General features: G+C 47.1%; 1 pseudogene; it reads left to right on the top strand.

Annotated features, from left to right (window-relative positions):
• Window positions 1-16,645, top strand: part of LOC119923336 — a 30,164-nt pseudogene continuing 13,519 nt past the window's right edge.

The raw sequence follows: 16,645 nt of genomic DNA on the forward strand, positions 1-16,645 counted from the left end.
ATGAAACTGCTGCCCAGCACAGGTGAGTTTTCACTTGTAGCAGATTGCCTTCCACCCGCTAGCCACTGCCCAAGCTGGGAATGGGGCGGGTATGCCTCTGCTTAACCATCTGTCTGGTAGCCAAGACTGGTAGAGTACTGGAAACTCTCCAGGTACGTTTCTGAGTGGTAGGGAGTGATGCTTTAGCAAATAGCTAAATGAATGAATGAGTGGCAAAATAGGTGTGGGTTTGTGTGACTGTGTATATTTATGTGTAAGTAACCACAGTCAGTTGAAGTGAGTGTCTGTGTGTGTGTGTGTGTGTGTGTGTGTGTGTGTGTGTGAGGGTGTGTGTGTGCATGTGTGTGTCTGAGCGGCTAGCTGGGGCCCTGCAGCACAGCGTCAGCATTATGCCGTGGTCACATCAGCCAGAAGTGGGTCCTGGACATCAGAAAATGTTTCTGTTGGGAAATGCCAGGGAGGGAATGAGAGAGTGTGATTGGTTCTAGACCACGAGCACTATCGTCAACTCCTCCATACAGAAATGTCAGGTGAACACAACGGAGGTAAGAGATTCATTCCCTTCCCCCCTGGACTCACCAGTCTGCTGGGCTAGACTGAGGCAAAATAATTTACAGCTGGGGGAAATAAGCATGAAAATGTGAATGCACAGCTTAATTACCTCTTCCATAGTAATGTGAATCTATACATAGGGAAGAGGTATGAGCAGTCGTGAATGTGTAAATGCAGAGGTGGCATCTGGGCTGACGGCATGGGGAGAGGGAGATTTGGGCAGAAGGAAGGATCTGAGCCATGTGTTAGAGAAGGGAATTTCCTTGGAGAGGCACAGGGAGCAGATCTGTCTCCAAGGGCTGGAGGGAAGATGGTCAGGCGGGAAGCGGAGCGCGCATGCACTCACAGGAACTGGAGTCTCCCGGAGCCGGAGTCAGGAGGAAAGCGGAGCCCCCTCCTTCCTCTCCCCCTCCTCTCCTTCCCCATTCCCCCTGCCTTACCTCTTTCCCCTCCCCACAGCACCTGTATAGATGTATATATGTTTGTACGGATTTATTATTCTATTTACTTATTTTATTTGTGCATATTTATTCTATTTATTTTATTTTGTTGATATGTTCTGTTTTGTTGTCTGTCTCCCCCTTCTAGACTGTGAGCCCGTTGTTGGGTAGGGACCGTCTCTATATGTTGCCAACTTGTACTTCCCAAGCACTTAGTACAGTGCTCTGCACACAGTAAGCGCTCAATAAATACGATTGAATGAATGAATGAAGAGGGAAGGGAAACATGGAGGAGAACACCGGTAAAAAGCCTTGAAGCTAGTGGCAAGGAGTTGATTGGAGTCAACCAGACTTCAGTCTGTTTCATTTTCCTCTGAGAACCACAGTCAGATTTGTTGTGTCAGCGGCTGTTTGTGTATCCAAGGTGGGGCAGGGGAGGCAGTGAGCAAATCTTGGCTGGTGGAGGTCTGGAGGGGAGGAGGAGAAGGGAATCTTCTCCCATCACCTCCCAGGGAAAAAGGACGTCTGGGCCCAGGGAGAGTAGTGGTAGTAGTAAGGGGACCTGGGTTCGAATCCTGCCTCTGCTACTAATTCATTCATTCATTGAATCGTATTTATTGAGCGCTTACCATCTGCAGAGAACTGCACTGAGTATTTGGAAAGTACAATTCGGCAACAGATAGGGACAATCCCTACCCAACCACGAGTTTGGGGACCTGGGTTCTAATCCTGGCTCTGCCCCTTGACTGCTGGGTGATGTCGGGCAAGGCACTTTGCTTCTCTGTGCCTCAAATACCGCATCTATAAAATGAGAATGAAGACTGAGCCCTAAGTGCTCAGTAAATACCATTGTTTGATTAATTGATGGGTACATACCCCTGTCCCCTCTCAGGATCACACCGCGAGAGTTTCCAGGACTCTACCAGTCTCAGCCAAGGGAGGGAGAGTCAAACAGAGGCATACCCATTCCATTCCTAGCTGGGGCAGTGGCTAGCGAGTGGAAGGCAATCTGCTGCATGTCAAAACGCACCTGTTCTGGGCAGCAGCGGCAGGGGAGAGAGTTGAGGGTGGAGAATCAGGTTTACTGGGTGGAAGAAGGCAATGGTAAAACACTTCTCTATTTTTACCAAGAAAATTCTATGGATCCACTACCAGAACGCTTGCATATGGAGGTGGGGCATTCTGGGAGAGATGCGTCCATGGAGTCGCTGTGGGTCAGAGGCCAATTGACAGCATAAGTCAAGACGTGCCAGACCACGGCACATTTTAATACCATTGAACACTACAGGTGACAAATAAATACAACAGATTGATTTGATAATAATGATGATAGTATTTGTTAAGCGCTCACTATGTGTGAAGCACTGTTCTAAGCGCTGGAAAGCTCCAAAAGGAATTAGTGTTGATTACTTCATCGATGCTAGCAATCCATCATATTTGTTAAGCATTTATGGTATGCAGAGTCTACCCAGTAGACTGTTACCTCCTGGTGGGCAGGAAAATATCTGTCAACTCCCTTGGATTGAACTCTCCCAAGCACTTAGTACAGTGCCATGCGCACAGTGAGTATTCAGTAAATGCCCTTGAGCTATCGATTGATGTGTTCATGCCCCTACATAATAATAATGATGGTATTTGTTAAGCGCTTACTATGTGCAAAGCACTGTTCTAAGCGCTGGGCAGGTTACAAGGTGATCAGGTTGTCCCACGGGGGGCTCACAGTTTTTAATCCCCATTTTCCAGATGAGGTAACTGAGGCCCAGAGAAGTTAAGTGACTTGCCCAAAGTCCCACATCTGACAATTGGCGAGCGGGATTTGAACCCATGACCTCTGACTCCAAAGCCCGTGCTATTTCCACTGAGCCATGCTGCTTCTCTAATTCTGGTTATCACACCTCCTGCACAGTAAGCACTTTGGGACCCCCGAACGGTTACTGTGAGGAAGCCCATTTCTGGTTATCACACCTCCTGCAGAGTAAGCACTTAAGAAGGACCCCCCCACACACACTCCAATGGTTATTGTGAGGACATCGATTTCCGGTTAGCCCCCTCCAGCACAGAAAGCGCTTAAGAAGGACCCCCAAACATTTACTGTGAGGATGCCCATTTCTGGTCATCACACCTACCGCCCAGTAAACTATTGAACTCTATAGGTGATCAATGAATACAACTGCTTTATTTATTAAAATGGGAATCAATCATATTTATTGATGACACAGTGTGTAGAGCACTGTACTAAGTGCTTGGGAGGGTAACCTCTTTCTTCTCCCCCTCCCCATCCCCCCCGCCCTACCTCCTTCCCCTCTCCACAGCACCCATATATATGTTTGTACAGATTTATTACTCTATTTATTTTACTTGTACATATTTACTATTCTATTTATTTTGTTAATGATGTGCATCTAGCTTTACTTCTATTTATTCTGAAGACTTGACACCTGTCCACATGTTTTGTTTTGTTGTCTGTCTCCCCCTTCTAGACTGGGAGCCCGTTGTTGGGTAGGGACCATCTCTATATGTTGCCAACTTGTACTTCCCAAGTGCTTAGTACAGTGCTCTGCACACAGTAAGCGCTCAATAAATATAATTGAATGAATGAATATAATATGTAGAAGTGTTACCTGCGCAAAAGGAGCTTACATCCTGGAGCGAATGCCAATGTTTCTAAATTGAGGTACCCCTCTTCCTTTCCAGGGAGTCAGCATCATCTCCCAGAAATGACCAACATCTCCACGGTGGGTGAATTCCTCCTCCTGGGGTTCTCTGACAGCCGGGAGCTGCAGCTGCTCCATGCCACGCTGTTCCTCCTTGTCTACCTAGCGGCCCTTCTGGGGAATCTCCTCATCGTTGCTGTCACCACCCTCGACCAGCGTCTCTACACCACCATGTACTTCTTTCTCAAGAACTTGTCCTTCATAGACCTCTGCTACATTTCTACGACGGTACCCAAATCCATCGTCAGCTCCTTGACCAGTGACAGCTCCATCTCCTTTCTGGGTTGTGTCTCGCAGCTCTTCGTACTGGTCATGTTTGCCGCTACAGAGATTTTTCTCCTCACTGCAATGTCTTATGACCGCTATGCCGCCATCTGCTCCCCGCTGCGCTATGAGCTCATCATGAACAAAACACCCTGTGTTTGCATACTAGCAGCATCATGGCTCAATGGGGGTCTGTTTGGACTCTTGTTTTCAGCTTCTACCTTCTCCCTGACGTTTTGTGGGTCCAGTGCTATTCAGCAGTTCTTCTGTGACGTTCCCCCTCTGCTGAAGATCTCCTGCTCTGAAGTCCACATTGCCATTGATGTGACTGTGGCTGCTGGGTTCATCTTTGATACCGTCTGCTTAATTTACATCACCCTCTCCTATGTCTTCATCTTCTCAGCTGTGCTGAGGATGCCGTCCTCCGAGGGCCGAACCAAAGCCTTCTCCACCTGCCTGCCCCATCTCACTGTCATCATCATTTTTCTCTTTACCGGAATATTTGCCTATCTCAAACCACCTTCAGTCTCGCCCTCGGCTCTGGATCTGCTGGTTTCCATGGTCTAAACTGTGGTGCCCCCCACTGTGAACCCCCTTATCTACAGCCTGAGGAACAGGGAGCTGAAGGCTGCCCTGGGCAGGATCCTAAAAGGGACATTCCCCCAGTATCTATTCTGGGACAAAATGTCTGTGTTCAGGTACTAATAATCCCCTACCACCCCTTAAAAGAGGAATTGCTCTTAGACATAACGATATATACCACTGACCCAGAGGCCCAAACAACAAGTCGGGATATTCAGGATTTGTCCAGGTCAGGGCAGTTGGCTGATAAGGCTAGGTCTTATCTTGAGAGGAGACAGAGACATTCACTGATGGAACTCTAGTTTCCAGAGCCCAGGAGAGTAAATCATCACAATAGGAGGAGCCATTTCCATATAATTCTTCCTCAAGGCAGGAATTTCTCCATCCCATCATCCCATTCTCCAAGCCTCAGTCCCCTGCCCCACCCCACTCAGCCTGGGGGAGGATCTTAGGATGGAACTCTCTTGAGCTTTAAAATCAAAATGGGTCAGAAAGTGAAGTCGATCAATTTATGGATTGATGAGAAACTGATTGTCTAAAGTGGTATATGAAGTGAAGCTGAAACCACATAGTTGATGTAGATTGTCAGTAACTTTAGAAGCAGTTGTGATGTTGGGATGCAGATGCTGTTGTTTCCATGGGAACCCTGGGGTGCAACAAAATTGCTGCAGCTTTAGGGACTGGGCATTTATCTCTACAGGACCTCAGGGCTCTCACGGGCAGAGGTTTTTGGCATCGGCCAGATCACGAGCTCCTACCTGAGTTGATCCCCCAGGGGTTCCCCACGGAATTGTGGCTGCTTCATCTTTGGGAATGGGGGACTGTCTGGGGATCATCTCCCGGCCCATAGGAGATCAGAGAGGGGCTGAGGTTGCCATTCCGTCCCTTCCTTCCTAGCCCGCTGCACCCAAGAACTGGAGTGGAGAAAGGTCCACCACAACCCAGCAGAGGTCAGAGCCCTCCAGCCCTATGCTGTATCAGTGAGTGTGACCCGGGGGGTGGTGGAGGAGGAGGAGGCAAAGATAATGATGGGGATGCAAGAGACAGAGCCATTCAGGGGAAATGCTCACACACGGGGCCAGTGTTAGATTTTGGGGCTAGGGCTACATCCCCAGAGGGGCAGATGGGTTTTCAGGAGGGTACGTATTTGACAGTACAGTGGTCCTAACCATCACTCTTCTCCCGTTCCTCATCCACCTCCATCCAGATAAAATGGAATCCGCTTGCCTGGCTGGGGCCCTTTAGCACAGTGTCGGCACTTCGGCCAGGAATGGGTCCTGGACGTCAGAAAATGTTTCTGGTGGGAAATGACAGGGAGGGAATGAGAGAGTGTGATCGGTTGTAGACCACCAGCACTATCATCAACATCTCAGTGCAGGAATGTTGGGTGAATGTAACGGAGGTAAGAGATTCAATCCCTTCCCTCCTGGATTTACCAGTCTGCTGGGCTAGACTGATCCAAAATAATTAACAGCTAGGGGGAAATAAGAATGGATAGGTGGATGCACAGCTTAATAATTGCTTAGATAGTAATGTGAATCTATCGGTACAGAAGAGCTATGAGCAGTTTGAATGTGTAAATGCAGGGGTGGTATGTGGGCTGATATGGCATGGGGTGAAGAAACATTAATCTGGGCAAGTTTGAAGGGAGAGGGAGAACCGGGCAGAAGGAAGGATCTAAGCCATGTGTTGGAGAAGGGAATGTCCTTGGAGAGGCATAGGGAGAAGATTTGTTTCTAAGGGCTGGAGGGGAGTTGGTGAAGAAGGAAGGGAAACACGGAGGAGAACACCGGTCAAAAGCCTTGAAGCTAGTGGCAAGGAATTAATTGGAGTCAACCAGACTTCAGTCTCTTTCATTTTCCTCTGAGAACCACAGTCAGCTTTGTTGTGTCGGGGGCTGTGTGTGTATCCAAGGTGGAGCAGGGGAGGCAGTGAGCAAACCTTGGCTGGTGGAGGGCTGGAGGGGAAGGAGGAGAAGGGAATCTTCTCCCATCACCTTCCAGGGAAAAAGTGTGTCTGAGCCCAGGGAGAGGTAAACAGTAGTGGTAGCAGTAAGGGGACCTGGGTTCAAATCCTGACTCTGCTATTAGTTCATTCATTCAATCGTATTGATTGAGCGCTTACTATGTGCAGAGCTCTGTACTAAGCCCTTGGAAAGCACAATTTGGCAACAGATAGAGAGAACCCCTCCCCAACAACGGGCTCAGGGACTTGGGTTCTAATACTGGCTCTGCCCCTTGTCTGCCGGGTGACGTTGGGCAAGGCACTTTGCTTCTCTGTGCCTTGGAAGACCCCATCTCTAAAAGGGGAATTAAGACTGAGCCCTACATGAGATAGGGACTGTGTCTACCCAATTTTCTTGTATCTTCCCTATTGCTTAGTATAGTGCCTGGCACCTAGAAAGCACTTAGCAAACGCCATTTTTTTTAAGTATTTATTGAGCACCCACTTGATGCGGTGTATTGAACTAGGTTTTGGCAAAGTTGGAAAGCAAGTGACCCACTGCTTGTCTTCAAGGAGATGAAAATAAAAATACTTACAGCACTGAGAGTTCATTTGTAGATGAGTGTAAGGAGCTTGCAAGTCACCACATTCAAGCCAGAGTTTCCAGTAGGAAACTCACTCTCACTCGCTTACTCTCCACTGGTTCCTTTCCCTCTGCCTTCAAACATGCCCATGTCTCTCCCATCCTAAAAAAACTCTCTCTTGACCCCACCTCACCTTCTAGTTATCGCCCCATATCCCTCCTACCATTCCTTTCCAAACTCCTTGAACGAGTTGTCTACACGCGCTGCCTAGAATTCCTCAACAACAACTCTCTCCTCGACCCCCTCCAGTCTGGCTTCCGTCCCCTACATTCCACGGAAACTGCCCTCTCAAAGGTCACCAATGACCTCCTGCTTGCCAAATCCAACGGCTCATACTCTGTCCTAATGCTCCTCGACCTCTCAGTTGCCTTCGACACTGTGGACCACCCCCTTCTCCTCAACATGCTATCTGACCTTGACTTCACAGACTCCGTCCTCTCCTCGTTCTCCTCTTATCTCTCCGGTCGTTCATTCTCAGTTTCTTTTGCAGGCTCCTCCTCCCCCTTCCATCCTCTTACTGTGGGGGTTCCCCAAGGTTCAGTGCTTGGTCCCCTTCTGTTCTCGATCTACACGCACTCCCTTGGTGACCTCATTCGCTCCCACGGTTTCAACTATCATCTCTACGCTGATGACACCCAGATCTACATCTCTGCCCCTGCTCTCTCCCCCTCTCTCCAGGCTCGCATCTCCTCCTGCCTTCAGGACATCTCCATCTGGATGTCTGCCCGCCACCTAAAACTCAACATGTCGAAGACTGAACTCCTTGTCTTCCCTCCCAAACCTTGCCCTCTCCCTGACTTTCCCATCTCTGTTGACGGCACTACCATCCTTCCCGTCTCACAAGCCCGCAACCTTGGTGTCATCCTCGACTCCGCTCTCTCATTCACCCCTCACATCCAAGCCGTCACCAAAACCTGCCGGTCTCAGCTCCGCAACATTGCCAAGATCCTCCCTTTCCTCTCCATCCATACCGCTACCCTACTCATTCAAGCTCTCATCCTATCCCGTCTGGACTACTGCATCAGCCTTCTCTCTGATCTCCCATCCTCGTGTCTCTCTCCACTTCAATCCATACTTCATGCTGCTGCCCGGATTATCTTTGTCCAGAAACGCTCTGGGCATATTACTCCCCTCCTCAAAAATCTCCAGTGGCTACCAATCAATCTGCGCATCAGGCAGAAACTCCTCACCCTGGGCTTCAAGGCTCTCCATCACCTCGCCCCCTCCTACCTCACCTCCCTTCTCTCCTTCTACAGCCCACCCCGCACCCTCCGCTCCTCTGCCACTAATCTCCTCACCGTACCTCGTTCTCGCCTGTCCCGCCATCGACCCGAGGCCCACGTCATCCCCCGGGCCTGGAATGCCCTCCCTCTGCCCATCCGCCAAGCTAGCTCTCTTCCTCCCTTCAAGGCCCTGCTGAGAGCTCACCTCCTCCAGGAGGCCTTCCCAGACTGAGCCCCTTCCTTCCTCTCCCCCTCATCCCCCTCTCCATCCCCCCCATCTTACCTCCTTCCCTTCCCCACAGCACCTGTATATATGTATATATGTTTGTACATATTTATTACTCTATTTATTTATTTATTTATTTATTTTACTTGTACATATCTATTCTATTTATTTTATTTTGTTAGTATGTTTGGTTTTGTTCTCTGTCTCCCCCTTTTAGACTGTGAGCCCACTGTTGGGTAGGGACTGTCTCTATATGTTGCCAATTTGTACTTCCCAAGCGCTTAGTACAGTGCTCTGCACATAGTAAGCGCTCAATAAATACGATTGATGATGATGATGATTGGAGTTTCTTGAGTGAGGAAACAAGAACTAAACATTCTTGTAGAAAACTGATTTGGACAGCAGAGTAAAGTATGGACTGGAGTGGGGAGAGACAGGAGGCTGGGAGGTCAGCAAGGAGGCTGATATAGTAATCAAGGTGGGGTAGGAGAAGTGATTGGATTAATGTGGCAGCAGTTTGGATGGAGAGGAAAGGGCAGACTGTAGCGATGTTGTGAAGGTGGAATCAACAGAATTTAGTGATGGATTAGAATATTTGGGTTTAATGAAAGAGAGGAGTCAAGGATAATACCAAGGTTTACTTGTCAGTAAAGAGGTGTTCGAAATACAGGCACAGTGATCTGGAGAGGATTTGCATCTGAAAACTGTTTGTGTAGGAGGATGTCCTCATAAATCAATCAATCAATCCATCATACCTACTAGTTGACCACTTACTGTGGGCAGAATACTGAACTAAGCACTGGAAGAGTACAACAGAGTTAATAGATATAATCCCTGACCCAAGGGGCTTTCAGTCTGGTAGGGAAGAGTCATAGTCCCTCCTTGCCATGCCTTTGCCAGGCTTGTGTTCACTGGATTGGCTTCAGAGTGCTCAAGTATCACGTTATCAAGGTCAATCTGAGACTGAGGAAAAGGCAGAACCAATTCCTCCCTGGTTGTGCCTTGGAATTGCCCCATCTCTGAAACCAGGTGTCCTGCCCCATTGGCCCAGGACTGAACTCTGTAGACCCTTTGGGATTTGTACAGCTCCCACTTTTGAGACTTTGCAGTGGACAAGACCATGTCAGTCACAGAACAGTCCAGCCCCAGGAGAGAATCTATGGTTCTTAAAATCAAAATGATTTTACAGTTAGCCAACCTCCACAAGATGCAATCGATGGCCTGCAGACCCACAGGATGAGGAGAGCAACAGGGGCAATTAAGCACGAATCCACCTTTGGTCAGTGAGTTCCTGCTGAAATGCTTGGGGTTGATCACTCCAAACAGGATGCTAAATGCTGATCTAAACACAAGTTATCAATAAGATGTGGCGAAGAGACTCCCCCTTCCTCTGGTCCTCACTAGGGGAAATGAGGCCTTGAAAGCTGAGAGCAAGGCATTTCTATTCGATGTGAGGTGGACGGACAACCACTGGGGATCTTTGAGGACTGGAGAGACAAATCAATCGATTAATCAATCAATCATATTTATTAAACACTTGCTGTGTGCGAAGGACTGTACTAATCATTTGGGAGAGTACAATACACTGATAAACAGACACATCCCCAGCCCACAACAAGCTTACCATCTGGAGCCGGAAAATGACGTTAATATAAATAAATAAATTACAGACATGCACATAGTTGCTGTGGGGCTGAGGGAGGGGTGAAGAGAGGGTACAAATTCAAGTGCAAGGGTGATGTCGAGGGAGTGGGAGAAGAGGAAATGAAGGCTTAGTTAGTGAAGACCTTTTGGAGGAAATGTGCTTGTGATAAGACTTTGAAGGTGGGGAGAATGATTGTCTGTCAGATATGAAGAGTAGGGGCACTCCAGGTCAGACGCATGATGTGGGTTAGATGTTGGCAGTGAGGTAAATGAGTTTGAGGTGCAGTGAGTAGGTTGACATGAGAGGAGTGAAATGTGCTGGCCGGATTTTAGTAGGAAATCAGGGAGGTAAAGTAGGAGGGGGCAAGGCGATTGAGCGCTGTAAAGCTGATGGTAAAAGTTTCTGTTTGATGTGGAAGTTTTTGGGAAACCAGTAGAGGTTCCTGAAGAGTGGGGAGATGTGGACTGAACATTTTTCTAGAAAAATGATCCGGTCAGCAGAGTGAAGTAGAAACTGGGCTGGGGAAAGACTGGAGGCTGCAAGGTCAGCCAGGAGGATGCTGCAGTCATCAAGTTACACTATGATAAGTGCTTGGATCAACATAGCAGCAATTTGGATGGAAAGTTAAGGATGGGTTTCAGTGGTGTTGTGAAGGTAAAACCAATAGGATTTGGTGGCATATTGAATACGTGGGTTAAATGAGAGAGATGTCAATGAAGATGGCAAGGGTACAGACTTGTGAGACAAGAACGATAGTGGTACTGTCTTCAGTGATCCTAAAGACAGGGATAGGACAGGGTCTGGGGCAGAAGGTGAGGAATTCTGTTTTGAGCTTGTTAACTTTGAGGTGACAACAGGAAATAGAAATAGAAATGTCTTGAAGGCAAGAATAAATATGAAACTGCTGAGGAGAGAGTCAGGGCTGGAGAATCATCCATGTTGAGAAGGTAGTTGAAGTCATGGGAGCAAATGAATTATCCAAGGGAGTGGGTGTATCCGGAGAATAAAAGGGGATCTAGAACCGATCCTTGAGGGACTCCCACATTTAGAGGGTGGCAGGCAGACGAACCTGCGAAAGAAAGTGTGGTTTTCCCACTCCAGTCTGTCCAGGTGTGAAAAGGACAACTGTGTCATTTCTAATAATAATAATGACATTTATTAATCGCTGTGTGCAAAGCACTGTACTAAACGCTGGGGAGGTTACAAGGTGATCAGGTTGTCCCACGTGGGGCTCACAGGCTTAATCCCCATTTTACAGATGAGGTAACCGAGGCTCATTAAGTGACTTGCCCAAAGTCACACAGCTGACAAGTGGCTGAGCTTGGATTTGAACCCATGACCTCTGACTCCAAAGCCCGTGCTCTTTCCACTAAACCACGCTGCTTCTCAATTCTCTATTTGTCCTATATGTCCTATTTGTCCTATTGCTTCTCAATTTCTCTACTGTGTGACTGTGGTTGTCCTGTATTTATCTGTTTCTTGTTACTGTGTGCTACCCTTGGCTTCCTCAGGTTCAAGTTCCATGACAAAGAGGGGAGCCTTGGGCTGTTTCCTGTGGAGACAACAATGGTGCTCGCCCACCCCAGGTGCCAAGGAGTCCAGCACCGAGAGCTTCTGCTGAAATGGGGCATCCCTGGGTTGCCATAACAGCTTTTTCCCTGCTCCCTCCTTTTCTCCTGTCCAAACCGCAGTCTGAGTTGAGCTCCTGTGTCCTGCAGCAAACACAGAGAACCATGCAGTCTGCTGCTATCAAGGTATAAATGAAGGGAGCAAGTCAGGGTATCACAGAAGGGAAAGGGAGAAGAGGAAAGGAGGGCTTCATCAGGGAAGGCCTCTTGGAGGAGATGGGCCTTCAATAAGGCTTTGAAGGTGGAGAGAATAATTTTTCTGTCTGATATGAGGAGGAAGAGCATTCCAGGCCAGAGGTGGGACATGGGCAAGACGCTGGTGGTGACAAAGATGAGGTCAAGGTGCAGTAAGAAGGTTAGCATTAAAGGAGCAAATTGTGTAGGCTGAGTTGTAGTAGGAGAGTAGTAAAGTCAGGTAGGGAGGGGGCAAGGTGATTGAGTGCTTTAATACCTATGATGGGGAGTTTTTGTTTAATTCGGAGGTGAATAGGCAACCATTGGAGTTTCTTGAGGAGTGGGGAAACATGGACTAAACATTTTTGAAGACAAATGATAAGTGATTGGATTAATGTGGCAGCAGTTTGGATGTAGAGGAAAGGGCAGGTTTTAGTGATCTCGTGAAGGTGGAATCGACAGGATTTAGTGACGGATTGGAGTATTTGGGTTGAATGAGAGAGAGGAGTCAAGGATGATGCCAAGGTTTACTTGTCAGTGAAGAGGGGTTTGAAATACAGGCACAATGTTCTAGAGAGGCTCTGCATTTGAAAACTGTTTGTGAAGGAGGATGTCCTCAGAAATCAATCAATCAATCAATCAAACCTACTAGTTGACCATTTACTGTGGGCAGAACACTGTACTAAGCACTGGAAGAGTACAATAATATTAATATGCATGATCTCTGACCCCAAGGGGCTTTCAGTCTGGGAGGGAAGAGTCATGGTCCCTCCTTGCCATGCTTTTGTCAGTCTTGTGTCTGCTGGGTTTGTTTCAAGGTACTGAAGTATCATGTAATCATGGTAAATCTGAGACTGAGGAGAAGGCAGAACCAGTTCCTCCCTGGTTGTGCCCTGGGAAACCAGGTGGCCTGCCCCGTTGGCACGTGCCTGAACTCTGAAAACCCTTTGGGACTTGTACAACTCCCACTTCTGGGAATTTGCGGTGGACAAGGCTGTGCCAGTCACAGGACAGTCCAGCCCCAGGAGAAGATCTATCATTTTTAAAATCAATATTATTTTAGTGAACCTCCACAAGATGTGATCAATGGCCTGCAGACCCACAGGATGAGGAGAGCAGCAGGGGCAATTAAGCACGAACCCACCCCAGGTCAGTGAGTTCCTCCTGAAATGCATGGGATTGATCAAGCATTCACTCCAAACACGATGGTAAATGCTGAGCAAAACACAAGTTATCAATAAGATGTGGGGAGAGACCCCACTCTGGTCCTCAGCAGGGGAAATGAGGGCTTGAGAGGGGAAGGCCTTTGGAAGAGGTGAGATTCTTATAAGGCTTTGAAGATAGGGAGAATGAGAGTCTGCCAGATATGAACAAGAAAGAGTCCCAGGCTAGAGGCAGGATATAAACAAGTGGTCAGAGGTGAGGTGGACAAAATCGAGATGCAATGAGTTGGTTGGCATTAGAGTAGTGAAGTGCGTAGCCTGGGTTGTATTGGGTAATCAGCCAGGTAAGTTATGAAGGGCAGGGCCGATTAAGAATTTGAAATCTGAGACTAAGGCATTTCGATTCGATGCGGAGTTAGATGGGCAACACCGGAGATTTTTGAGGACTGGAGAGACCAATCAATGAGTTAATCAATCATTCACGTTTATTGAACACTTGTTGTGTGCAAAGGACTGTACTAATCATTTACGAGTGTATGATATAACAATAAAAAGACACATCCCCAGCCCAGAACGAGCTTACTGTCTGGGGCGGGAGAATGATGTTAATATAAATAAATAAATTACAGACATGTACACAGTTGCTGTGGGGCTGATGGAGGGATGAAGAGAGGGTACAAATCCAAGTGCAAGGGTGATGCTGAGGGAGTGGGAGAAGAGGAATTGAAGGCTTAGTTAGTGAAGACCTTTTGGAGGAGATGTGCTTGTGATAAGACTTTGAAGGAGGGGAGAATGATCGATCGTCTGACAGATATGAAGAGTAAGATCACTCCAGTTCAGACACATAATGTGGGTGAGAGGTTGACAGTGAGGTAAGTGAGTTTGAAGTGCAGTGAGTACGTTGACGTTAGAGGAGTAAAATGTGTGGGTGGATTGTAGTCGGTAATCAGGGAGGTAAGGTAGGAGGGGGGCAAGGCGATTGAGAGCTGTAAAGCCAATGGTAAAAGTTTCTGTTTGATGCGGAGGTTCGTGGGAAACCACGGAGGTTCCTGAGGAGTGGGGAGATGTGGACTGAACATTTTTCTAGAAAAATGATCCTGTCAGCAGGGTGAAGTATGAACTGGACTGGGGAAAGACAGGAGGCAGCAAGGTCAGCCAGGAGGCTGCTGCAGTCATCGAGTCAGACTATGATAAGTGCTTGGAACAACATAGCAGCAATTTAGATGGAGAGTTAAGGATGGGTTTTAGTGGTGTTGTGAAGGTAAAACCAGCAGGATTTGGTGGCATATTGAATATGTGGGTTAAATGAGAGAGATGTTGATGATGATGGCAAGGGTACAGACTTCTGAGACAAGGATAGCGGGGTTGTCTTCATTGATCCTAAAACCAGGGGGAGGACAGGGTCTGGGGCAGAAGATGAAGAGTTCTGTTTTGAGCTTGTTAACTTTGAGGTGACAACAGGAAATCCAAATAGAAATGTCTTGAAGGCATGAGTAAATATGAGACTGCTGAGAAGGAGAGAGAGTCAGGGCTGGAGAGGAAGATTAGGGAATCATCCATGTAGAGAAGGTAGTTGAAGTCATGGGAGCAAATGAATTGTCCAAAAGAGTGGGTGTATCTGTAGAATTAAAGGGGATCCAGAACCAATCCTTGAGGTACTCCACATTTATTGGTTGGGAGGAAGAGAAGGCTGTGAATGAGAACTGAAAGGAGCGGAAAACTAGGAGAGGACAGTGTCAGTGAAGCCGAGGTAGGATAATGTTTCCAGAAGGAGGGGGTGGTCAACAGTGTTGAAGGCAGCTGAGACGTCAAGAATAATTACTGAGAGCTCACCTCCTCCAAGAGGCCTTCCTAGACTGAGCCACCTTTTTCCTCCCCTTCTCCCCATCCCCCCGCCCTACCTCCCTCCCCTCCCCAGAGCACCTGTATTTATGTCCGTATTTATTACTCTATTTATTTTACTTGTACATATTTGCTATTCTATTTATTTTGTTAATGATATGCATTTCTAGACTATGAGTCCACTGTTGGGTAGGGACCGTCTCTATGTGTTGCCAACTTGTACTTCCCAAGCACTTAGTACAGTGCTCTGCACACAGTAAGCGCTCAATAAATACGATTGAATGAATTTTGCTTTCATTCTTTTTGTTCTTACGACTTGACACCTGTTCACATGTTTTGTTTTGTTGTCTGTCTCCCCCTTCTACACCGTGAGCCCGTTGCTGGGTAGAGACCATCGCTACATGCTGCCAACTTGTACCTCCCAAATGCTTAGTACAGTGCTCTGCACACAGTAACGCTCAATAAATACAACTGAATGAATGAATGAATTAGGATAGAGGCCGTTGGATTGGGCAAAAGGAAATCACTGGTGACCTTAGAAAAGGCAGTTACAGTGGAACAAAGGGGGCAGAAACCAGAATGGAGTGAATCAAGGACAGAATTGGAGGAGAGGAAGCAGATAACTTGTTCAAAGAGTTTGGAGAGGAATGGTAGAAGGAAGAAAGGACAATAGTTGGTGGTTGTTGTGAGGACAAAGAGGGTTTTTTTAAGATAGGGAATATGTGAGCATGTTTAACAAGCAATGTATAAGAAGCCACTGGGAAGTGAATGGTAGAAGATGGGTTGAAAAGCACTGGTGGAGGGTTTAGATTTTGAGAGGAGGTCTACTCTTTACCATGATCCCTGTCAATGAAAGGCAGTGGATGACCTTGTGGGAGGGTGCAGTAAATAAGTACTGATCACTGGCATGGAAATATATCTAGATTCTACCTGGCATCCTATCTCAATCAATTGTATTTATTAAGTTCTTGTTAGTGCAGAGCACTGTACTAAGCACTGGAAAGAGCACAATAGAGCTGGTAGATAAGATCCCTTCCCCTAAGGGGTTTATAGACTAGTAGAAGAGACAAATATTAAAATAAATTACAGATAGGGGAAGCAGCAGAGTATAAGGTTATGGACAGAGTGCTGTGCGACTGGGAGTAGGGTGAATATAAAAGTTCTTAAAGGCTACAGACACTAATGCTTAGATGAATCAACAAAGAAACGATATTAAGGAGCACTTACTATGTGCAGAGCACTGTACTAAGTGCTTGGAAAATTACAGTGCAAATGACCACTGCGCTCAAAGAGCTCTACCACTTGTCATCTTAGTGACTTTGGGCAAGTCACTTAACTTCTCTGTGCCTCAGTTACCTCATCTGTAAACAAGGGGATTAAAACTCTGAGTCCCTCCTGGGACAACCTGATTACCTTACATCTACCCCAGTGCTTAGAAAAGCGCTTGGTACATAGTAATCATTTAACAAATACCATTTTTAAAAAAGGAGCTAACATACTAGTGGGGGAGACAGGCATCAAAATAAATTACAGGGAGAGGAAGTGACAGCAAATAAAGATATGATATAAGTGCTTTGTGTCTGTGGGTGGAGTGAGACAAAACA

This window comes from Tachyglossus aculeatus, unplaced genomic scaffold (assembly GCF_015852505.1).
Source record: "Tachyglossus aculeatus isolate mTacAcu1 unplaced genomic scaffold, mTacAcu1.pri scaffold_176_arrow_ctg1, whole genome shotgun sequence".
Lineage (NCBI taxonomy): Eukaryota > Metazoa > Chordata > Mammalia > Monotremata > Tachyglossidae > Tachyglossus > Tachyglossus aculeatus.